Here is an 11,738-nt window from a genome sequence, read left to right as displayed (position 1 = left end):
AACTGGAAACACTTCCCATTGTTTCTTCTTCTTCTTTTGGACCTTGAGATGTCTGATGTGTCCCTGGTAGCTTAGTCTAACAGCAGCATAACCCATAAGTGACTCATGTTTACCTATGTCTCCTAGATAAACCTAAATAGGTAAAACACTCCTTTCTTCCTCTTCTTTTCTGGTTTCATCCTATTGTTTTATTTTGGTTTTGCTCTATCTGTTACTCTCGTAGCACAACATGTGAGAAGAACCATCAGCATTTTTGAGTAATAGGTTATGACATGTAAGAGCCCAGTCATCAGTCGATGCTGCTTAAAGCACGTCAACTAAGATACTCAAAACTTTTTTTTTTTTGTTGTGTGTGCTCACCAACACTAAATTTTAGCTGCTCCACATAGCCATTCTCCCACACAGATAGCTCACCACCTCTGTAGAAACTTGCATTTGCCTTTGCCATTTCTCTCTCCTGTTCCCACAAGTGTGCCAGTAGGCCTCAGACACCCAGCCCTGCCACCAGGACCACCTGAAGACCCGGCAGAGCAGTGTCATGGACATCCTTCAGCCTGAGGCAGGCAACGACCTGCCACGGCAGAGGAAGGAACAGTTAGGCAACAACGAAAGCAGATGTCCGACACCCAGCCTGAGCCACCAAGAGCTGACCAGCATTATCTTCTCCTTGGCCATGCTCCCGCAGGCCTCAAACAGGAGGTAAATGAACTAACGCTGCCAGCCACAGGACTCCACAGAGAACGAACCCTGCTCAACGGGAGAAGGCACAGGACAGATCCAAGGACCCTGACAGAGCTGAGCAACTGAAAGAGATCATCAGTTTTCAGGCGGACGACAGCTCTGAGCACCTGCAAACCGACGGGTAAAGAACTGTTTCACTCAAAGAACTTAAAGAAATGGTTGAACTCAAAGAGAGCTAAAGCCATCAATGTGCAGCGGAAGTCCGAACACTGACTTAGCGATGCTTTAACATTATTGATGCACTCCATGTGGTCCAAAGAGAGCTGCAACAGTCCAACCCACTGCAAATGGACCACACAAGAAAGATGGACCCTGCTGACCTTCACATTAGCAGCGTAAGCTTCCCCAGCCCTGCACAAAGGGGGGAGGAGCCAAAGCCCTCGGCTTAACACTTCACCAGACAGTGCCCTGAGAGCCCCTGCAGCTGCAGGAGGAAAAGGTAAATCAGACAAACCCTGAAATGGCACATGAAGTGACACTCAACAATCTCAAGTGAAAGGTCAGAAACATCCCTGCCAATCTACGAGACATTGATTTTCACCTGCAGTCTCCAACCGGTATGGCACACCGAGACAGACTCCATCTGATCTGGACACATCCAGCCCAGCTGGGCCCTGCCCAGACACCAAGCAGGACAGACCTAGAAGGCCCTGTGCTACCACCACCAACTCCGAACGAGTTGTCAGTGGAACTTACAACGAACCTGTGACGGAGGAGGACACCAGCTTCAAGAAACTTTTCCTCCAAAACCAGTTAGTCACCATATTTTCACCTGCCCCCACGCAATGCCCACTCAACGATGTGTGACCTGATGCGGAAGGCCTCTAACACAGAAGGCCTCCCCAGAAAGGGTTCCTAAGACCCCATTGATCCTGAACTGCAAAACCAGAAGCCACACAGCATGAACACAATGCAAGACTCTGCTAAAAAGTCCCTGGTCAGCATAGGACATAAAACTTTTAAAGTAGATGAAAATGGGTGCTCAAAGAGCAGCAAGACTCTGCATTAGTAAAAATAGAATTTTACTGATATAAAGAAAATCTTGAATGGACGTGTAAGCCTCACCTGCCAACAGACTATGCACAACTCTTTTGAAACAAACATTTGCTACATGCTGGTTGAATTGGCACTGCTACATTAGTTTCCATGACAATGAAGGGTTACAGGAAACACTAGCTCCAAATAGGGCATACCTTGACGCCATAGTGTAGGAAAACCACCTGAGTTTTAAACTACTGTTAACCTACAGGCGTGCATTTGACCATTGCGGTCCAACTGGAACACAACATGCGATACGCATTTTGACCACTGGTTGCTGGCTTGTCTAAATGCAGATAAAACGATAGCGGGAATTGACATCTCTACTGTAAGTGAAAGAGTCTTAGATTTCCAACTGGTATCAGTAAGTTCAGCATTAAAGCGTAAGTCTGTTTGACAAAGGAATCTCATCTCAGCAGCTTGTAAACTGTACCGATATCTATCCTGCTTTGGTTAAAGAAATCCAAATTGCAGTATTGCTAAACCTGTTTCTGAAAAAGAAAGCTCAGGACAGTGTTATATATACGTAGACCTGGGTGATGCTCCCCTTTCTACAATGTAAAGGCCTTACAAATTATTGTTAGATTGATGTAATTCACCTAAATTTTTAGCTGTATCCACAAGCAGAGAGCTACCTAGCGATCAAAACTGTTCCCTCGCTGAAAAGTCAGCATTTATGCATGAGAGGGACGTAACTATATAGGCTTAGACAAGCTTTGACTTACAGCAAATCTATTTCCTTACTTTGTAAACAAATAGAATAAGTTGTGTAAAGTAAAGAGAAGAGTTCCATGAGTAAAATTAGCAAATGCCAAAACACATTAGCATTTTACTGAATGTAACATCAAGTTCTTGAAAGACTTAAAGTATAGGCGCCCCCTTTTAACCCGTTTAAACATGCATAACTCAGTAAAATGTGTAGACATTCTTCAGGTACTGTTGAATTGTTCTGACATGCACTGGTTCCCATGACAACGACTTGTCACAGGAAGTGCTAACTCGTGACGTCATTTTGTAATCAAACCAGCCTAGGTGGCTAAGCTAACTTAACCTAGCGTCCATCCAGCTTAGGCTAAGCTAAGCTAACCTAGCATCCATCCAGCTTAGGCTAAGCTACATAATAACTTCTACAGTTAGCGGTTAGCATCATTTACTTGAAGCCTTAATTGCAGCTTTTATGTATACAGCGCAAAGTATTCTAAAATACTTTCTTTAACCCCATTTAGGGTTTTTAATTTTTCTCTTTCCTTACTTTCAATTCTTCTCAGCTGAATTTCACCTTCACCAGTTTAGGCATAGTCCTTGCTGAGCGCTGTAGGCTAAATTTGCAGATGCCCTGGCAATTAAACCCAAGTTTAATTACATGTAAGCTGTGTAGCTAGAGAAGAATTATTATAGTTATGAGAATTTTCATCAGCATATTGACTAAACCTTTGGAGGGACACACGGTGTGGTCTTAAACACGCAACAGCTGTGACCCACTAGGGAGTGTTGGCCCAGGCAAATCTAAAGGTTAGTCACTAGTGCTATTGATTATTCTCAATTTCAGATCATTACCGCTGTTTTGATTACTTACTTTATTTTTTTAATTTAATTTTTTTATTTCCACTTTGATAATAATAGCAGTCAGCTATTCCCTTGTCTATTCGGGCATCTATATGATTTAATTCCATTTCCTCTCTTGTTCGAATGTGGTTCTATTTCCCATTGGGCCCAGAAAGGAAACAGAGACACCTTTATTTGTGATTGTGTTTATTTTCAACAAGTGCACTCATTTTTGTGACCCTGCGACACAAGTAATTTCAACAATTATTAGGGCATAACTATAGTCCTGAAGATTGATAATAAGCATAATTTGAATAGGAAAGCTGTCCCTTTTCCTCCTATCCTTCACTTCGTCAAGCCGCAGTGAACCACCATTTAAGTCCAGAGAAATAATTTAGTCATAAGAACCATCTTAAGTCATTTATTTCATCTCGGCTATGCCCTTTCCAGGAAATACTCTAGGAACCACACAAGTCTTAGCCTCCTTACATCCACAGCTAAGATGATAAAGATACAAGAGACACATCACTAGCTAGATACACATGAAACACCTAACTTTATGCTACATATCTAGCGAACCCATTAAACAGTGGTTTTGAACTTTTAGGGTCATGAATTAGTCTCTCACCACAAGTGTGCCAAAATGTCACAGAGCCTCTGCTTAACCTGACCCCAACCTTCCAGCTTACCAAAGACTATGACAAACCAATGGACACTATGAGAAACCACCTCTAACCCCTCCAACCACCCACGAACGCCGTCTGCACCCACCGACAACCGGTGCCCCAGACAACTGAAATCAACAAGCACACGCTGCGTGCACAGGACAACACTCTGTGTTATGCACCTGATGACATCGCTGCGCCAAAGCTTGTGGTGCCACAGTGCAAAAGGGGGGTTCATGCCAGTGTATGCCCATGACGCAGCATGTGCTGCCCACCGCAGCACCAGAACACCGAAGCAAGTGGCATACCGGCGTCCTCGAAGCGAAAAGACTGTCCTAGTCAACAAAGGACGACAGTCGCTGAGATCTTTCCCCCCTTTCTCTCTCCCTCTCCCCTTTGTCTGTTCCAGGATGCTGCTGTGGTTAGTCTTCCTGTGCCTCCAGCCAACCAGAGGACAGCCGCAGTCGGTCATCTCACCAGGTCCGGTATCAGGCAGCGTCCCGAAGGAACAACCGGGACTCCTTATCACCAACTGCAGGACCCACACCCAGAGAGTGTATGTTCGACTCCACTCCCTCGCCCACGCTGAGGCCAATGTCGAACACATGCTCAACCAACTTGAAAAAAAAAACTGTCACACAAGCAGAGCCAGATGGACACAACCGCCACTGCCGTCGGAACTCTGTTAACATTGGCATGTCCAGTGTCAACGCACTGAACCTAGCCACCGTGAGACAACGTGTGGCTGAAATTCAAACTGAAATCCCACAGCTAAAAGGGCAACTCACAACACAGAGTGCCTCCCTGCCGTCCATCGGCAAGACATCGAAGGGAACTGTGGTAATTCTCAACACCCACAGCGTTCGGCTGAACCAGACAGTGAACTCCATGAAACAGCTGTTTACTGTCTTCAAGAATGACTTTACTCAAACTCAGCTGGTCTGCAGTCTCTGATCCAAGACACACGCTGCCCTGCTGAGGCCAAACCTGAATCAAAGCTGGAAACCTCATCCTTCTTCAAGAACCACAATTTCACCCTAACTCCAGAATGACAGGTGATACCCAGTCAAGGCACCTTCTGCCCCAACACCTGCTGCAGAGACCTGTACTGGGCTATTGTCCACATCAACCGCCGTGGAACGACCACCACTCCAGAAGACGCGAGCAACCAGAGGCCACCATGGCCTTCCAGCCTTCTATGACAAAGGTGTGTCTGATCTGTCGGCACTTTCAACTTCGATCATGGTTGTCCTTGAGGGGGACAACAACGGTTGAAAGGGGGGGATGTAGGGTCTGGACCAATCAGACACACACTAATTATTCATATTCACTATATTTAATGAATATAAAGGTCTATGAAACTCTCCCCCAAAACTAACCTCACAAATGAAGTTACTTTGTCAGCCGGGTGTCCGGTTACAGAACACTTTAAGACTGATAACAGACTTTACGACCTCAAAGGAATGTGGCCACATGCGCCACATGCCTAAGAGAGAGAGACCATCTTTAATTAAATAAACTTTGCGGTGTTACTCTGATCTATGAAGGAACATGCCTCACAGAAACTGTGATGATTTACTGTCTCGTGTACTATTAGGTATAACAACATGGTATGTTTGATTGGGGTGTATGTGGTTGAACAACCACCCAACGGTCAATATAACCTCACCTGTATCATGCTTCCTACCAAATTAATCCTCATTTAATGACACACACTTTGATGTGCATCACCTTCTCTTAGAATGCAATGTGAATTTGTTATGTCTATTTGAGCTTGAATGAACAGTCTAAGCATGCTGGGGACAAAGACCATAAATCAACTAAGAGCCTCTTCCCCTCTCGGACATGTCACTTTACTCATAGGTCCATTCAAACCTTAGGGGTTGGTTCTTTCTCAGGGTATATCAGAGGCAGGCAACAGTGACCGCCCTCTCTTAGTTCTTTCATCCAGCCGCAACACTGTTCTGGGGATACTGGGGAAAACCCTCCCCCTCCACGGGGGCCCAAGGGCCCAGCAGGCCTCGATTCCAACCAGAGGTGGGCTCAGGCAGGAGAGAGAAGACTCTCTCACAAAGAACCAAGGACAATCTCAGGAGTTTTGGAACAAAGACTCCAACCAACAACGACTCCAATCACCCATCCTTTTGACTTCCTCACTTCTCCTGGGTGCTCGGCGTGGCCTCAACAGAGTCCCAGGCCTTGACCAAACCAATCATGCGTTCCTGGAGAAAGAGAACGCTCAACCAACTTCCACTTGACGCTGCCGGAACCATCAACGACTTCAATTTTCAACAACTTCAAGAATTGTTCCCATTACAAATGCAAGTATTCAATTCAATGAAATGTGAAAATGAAATTCTGATGGTTCTCCTCATAGACCCTCTTCCGGTTTCCAATTTCATCCTATCACTAACCTATTTATGTATTCATGTGTGTATGTTGTTTAGTTTATTTATATTCATATAAATATCTATATTTAGTTAATAAAACTTGTACATAATATGTATTTGGTTCTGTTTTGTTTGCAATACAAGTCACTTTACGATCACGGTTTTTGCTACTGGCTCAAAGTGCTGTACAGGCGAAGAAATAATTATTCTTCTGTGGCCATGGAAGATACCCTTTTCTTAGAATAAATTAATAATCAAAAGAGTTCTTTGGACGAACTGATTAATTGATTGTAATATTAATTCAGCCACATCAAGTTAATCCAAATAACTGACCCAAATATTTATAATTAATAATAAAAAGATATTATTGATTATTAATGTTTCCAAAAAGCTGAGTTCCTTACATTCCTATCTCAAAAAATTAACATATCATGAAAAGGGTCTCTAAATGAGCTATTAACCTAATTATCTGAATCAACTAATTAACTCTAAACACCTGCAAAAGATTCCTGAGGCTTTTAAAAACTCCCAGCCTGTTTCATTACTCAAAACCGCAATCATGGGTAAGACTGCCGACCTGACTGCTGTCCAGAAGGCCATCATTGACACCCTCAAGCAAGAGGGTAAGACACATAAAGAAATTTCTGAGCAAATAGGCTGTTCCCAGAGTGCTGTATCAAGGCACCTCAGTGGGAAGTCTGTGGGAAGGAAAAAGTGTGCAAAAAACGCTGCACAACGAGAAGAGGTGACCGGACCCTGAGGAAGATTGTGGAGAAGGACCGATTCCAGACCTCGGGGGACCTGCGGAAGCAGTGGACTGAGTCTGGAGTAGAAACATCCAGAGCCACCGTGCACAGACGTGTGCAGGAAATGGGCTACAGGTGCCGCATTCCCCAGAAACAGCGGCAATAGGGCCTGACCTGGGCTACAGAGAAGCAGCACTGGACTTCAGGCATTTTGGCATTTCCTTCTCCCCAGTCTTCCTCCAGACTCTGGCACCTTGATTTCCGAATGACATGCAAAATTTGCTTTCATCCGAAAAAAGTACTTTGGACCACTGAGCAACAGTCCAGTGCTGCTTCTCTGTAGCCCAGGTCAGGTGCTTCTGCCGCTGTTTCTGGTTCAAAAGTGGCTTGACCTGGGGAATGCGGCACCCGTAGCCCATTTCCTGCACACGCCTGTGCACGGTGGCTCTGGATGTTTCTACTCCAGACTCAGTCCACTCCTTCCCCAGGTCCCCCAAGGTCTGGAATCGGTCCTTCTCCACAATCGTCCTCAGGGTCCGGTCACCTCTTCTCGTTGTGCAGCGTTTTTTGTAGTGATCGACCGATGTATCGGTTTACCGATATTTTTCCCGATATTTAAGCATTTTCCCATAATCGGGAATCGGTTTTGTAATATCGGATTTTCCGATAAACGACGCCATCTTGTGGCCGTTTTGAGAATTCTGCCATTGCAGCCCGCGTCTGAGGAGATCAGTCAATAACAACTCTGTGCACAGGTAAAGTATATGTTCTACTTGCTTTGCTTTAATTATTCAACTTTTTTTAACATAACAGACATGCAGAAATGAGATTTGAGACATAAATGCCTGATATAGTTTATTTATGCAGCTTGGTTCTAAAAAATTGAGACTAACTCATTGAGCCACGTAGCGTAATCCGTCACGTCCTTCCCCAATAAAGACGTAACTTTACACTAATTAAATAAAACAGACATGAATGAGTGCATGTTGAAAATAAAAGCGCTGAATTTAATGCTCTATCTGTTGTATTTGCTCACCATTAGTCTCGAAAAAAAAGTTCGTTCATATTGCTGAGCACTCACTGGGTTGATGATCAGGAATGCTCAAGCACGGCCAGTGAATGAAACTTTTGACAAGATTATCTTGTTTAAACACCCTAGATTATATTATCATTTACTACATAGCAATTATTTCGCTAATACACATCTAAATATACCGCTTTGTGGAAATTAATTATTTATTATCTGCACGCGCGATCGCAGTTGAGTAACGTATAGCCTAATGTTATAGTTATGTGTAAATGCATAGATAAACAGCACTTTGTCATAAAGCATTTCAAGATCTAGACCGACAAAAATATTAATAATAATTAATAACATACTAGTTGGAAAATGCAATGATGTATATGCTGTTTTGTTTGTTACTTTCCTGATGTTATAGGCTATTCTAGCTATTATTATGCAGTGAATTAATATTACCCAGTGAATTATTCCTCACTCATAGTTTAAACCTATTAAACGGCACATAAACCTTCTAAAACTGTTTAAAATGAATTACATTTCTGCAAAGGTGATATGACTCCCCTGTCAATTATTTTTTCCATATGAAAACATTAGACTTTTAACATTTATTTTGCCTATTGTTAACATTGTTGCTGCTGATGCTTATAAATGATATGTATAATTTAGATATAAATTATATAATGTAATAATATAAATGTTTTTATTGTAATTTGATTAGTTTACCATTTATGAAAACAAATAAACATATCCAAATATGTTAGAATAGTTTTTGTGCTTTATTTTTTACCTCATCAAAGCTTTTATTTTTAAACAAAGACACTTAGTAACAGTGCACTTTATTTTTTAGACTCAGACCCCTCTATTTATTTGTGTATAAATATCAAGGTTTTTTTTTGTATGCAAGGAGGGAGTGATTGTTATAAATAAAATGGTTTGTTCAGTTCATTTGTGTTGTAATAATTGTGCCAAAAACAGAAGTATAACAGTAAATAAATATCGGCTCTGCATATCGGTTATCGGGCACATACACATGCAAATAATCTGTATCGGTATCGGTTATAAAAAATCAATATCGGTCGATCACTAGTTTTTTGCCACACTTTTTCCTTCCCACAGACTTCCCACTGAGGTGCCTTGATACAGCACTCTGGGAACAGCCTATTTGTTCAGAAATTTCTTTCTGTGTCTTACCCTCTTGCTTGAGGGTGTCAATGATGACCTTCTGGACAGCAGTCAGGTCGGCAGTCTTACCCATGATCATAGGCGCCGATTTATGTTTTCCTCCGTGGGTGCTCAAGGGCGCACGCCCTTTAAAAAAAAAGAAAGAAAAAAAAGTCAAAAAATGTTTGCATTTCAGAACCGAACGAGAAGCGCAGCGCCACGTCTATGACAACTCGAGGAAGCCTATCGCAGACCGGACGCGCACTTTGTCAGTTTATGGCCAGCAATATTGTAATGTTATGTTTAAGGACATTATGGAATTAAGATAATGTCTGTACTATGTAATGATTGTACTGTACAATTAAATACAACCGTTGCAAAGTCTGCAGTCTGAACACTTTACCTCAGAGCGTCCAACTGAATGAATTGATAATATCACCTGAAAATCCGATAACATCAGCAATTTTCATTCAAGCAGCTGATTTAGGTAAACTAATGTAAAACTAAATGTATAGCCTATTGCAGCACAGGTTGTAGCCAGTATATACATTAACGACGATTTGAGACAAATACATGTAATTTAATATAAAACTATGTAAATCGCGCTCTGTGGCACGGCAGGATTTTGAACAAGGTCCTAAAGCCGTAGCTGGGCGCCGCCGGTGTGTGTAAGTTACACTCATAGAGAATAATGTGTTCGAATTTTAAAAGACATGGCACTGCGCGACGCGGCGCTGCGCTTCTCGTCCGGTGTGCGACCCCTTTTAGGAAATGCACAGCCGCTGGCACGAACACACCTATTTACTTGATAGTAAAGTAGGGTATCTTTCAACTCAGGACCATAGCTCAGGACAGCGCCACTTCTCACAAATACAGACAGGATTGGAGATCAAAAGTTTAACTGCGATCAGAGGCGTTTTCATCCGAGAAACGCTGTGATTGGTGGATAGGATTTGGAGCAGGCGACTGACAGCGACATAACCAATCACAGTGTGACAGACGCTTCACATAGCACCAACTGCAATGTTTAATTTTAAATGAATGTAGCCTACTAGTAGTCTGGCACACGTGGGTGCTCGATATTTTCCGTGGGTGCTCGAGCCCCGGAGCACCCACGGTATCGGCGCATATACCCATGATTGCGGTTTTGAGTAATGAAACAGGCTGGGAGTTTTTAAAATCCTCAGGAATCTTTTGCAGGTGTTTAGAGTTAATTAGTTGATTCAGATGATTAGGTTAATAGCTTGTTTAGAGACCCTTTTCATGATATGCTAATTTTTTGAGAGAGGAATTTTGGGTTTTCATGAGCTGTATGCCAAAATCATCAGTATTAAAACAATAAAAGACCTGAAATATTTCAGTTGGTGTGCAATGAATCTAAAATATATGAAAGTTTATTTTTTATCATTACATTATGGAAAATAATTAACTTTATCACAATATGCTAATTTTTTGAGAAGGACCTGTATTTGGGTGATTGGGGCACAACGTTTGGGTGATTGTGACAACCATCTTTTCATTGATTTAGGGCAGTGTAAGCCTATTTACTGTATTGCAGTTAGTTGGATGAGATGTTGGGTGCCTCCATGACTTAACTGTTTGACAAACGCATTTAACCTGCACAAACCTTTTATGGAAACATGCATATGGTTTATTACTGCAACACAATCAGTAAAAAAAATTTAACAATAATAATTTTTCTATTTTCAGAATTAGGTAGTTTTATTTTAGTTCATGAATATTTTTGTGATTGATTAGGGCTTACTCAAATAAAGAGGTTGGGAACCACTGATTTAGATCATAAAGCAGAGCATAAACAATGGTTCTCTATTGCAAGGTTAATCATTTTCTTAATTAGCAAAGCCTTTAAGCACTGTCCCAATCACCCAAAATCATGCTGTCCCATCCACCCAAATTGTGTTTGGGTGGATGGGACAAAATAAAAACAACCTATTCTGAAAATAGAAACATGATATTAACATTTTTTTTACTGATTTTGTATCAGTAGTGTATCATATTTGTGTTTCCATCAAAAGTTTGTACAATATAGTAGCTACGACAATTTTAGGACCATATTATGAAATCAGCAAAAGCTAATGTAATTTTCCTCAGTTCATGTATTTCAGGGTCAACTTCCTGTTTGATGTCTGCCCCGCCCACCTACAGGATGTCACACCAATAAGGGCATCCAATTTTGATTATGTGGTCTCACAGCTAGGGCTCAGCAAAAAAAGTTTTTATTTTCACCCATTAGGTGAGAAAATAAACACATACTGTCCCATTCGACCTTATGTCCCAATCACCTTTAATTCACACATATATAATATATATATATATATATATATATATATATATATATATATATATATATACACACACACACACACACATCATATACACTCATATATATATATATATATATATACACACA

This window comes from Siphateles boraxobius, unplaced genomic scaffold (genome assembly GCF_051911475.1).
Source record: "Siphateles boraxobius isolate OS27281-9 unplaced genomic scaffold, OSU_SipBor_1 12, whole genome shotgun sequence".
Lineage (NCBI taxonomy): Eukaryota > Metazoa > Chordata > Actinopteri > Cypriniformes > Leuciscidae > Siphateles > Siphateles boraxobius.
Note: the sequence above shows the minus strand (reverse complement) of the source record.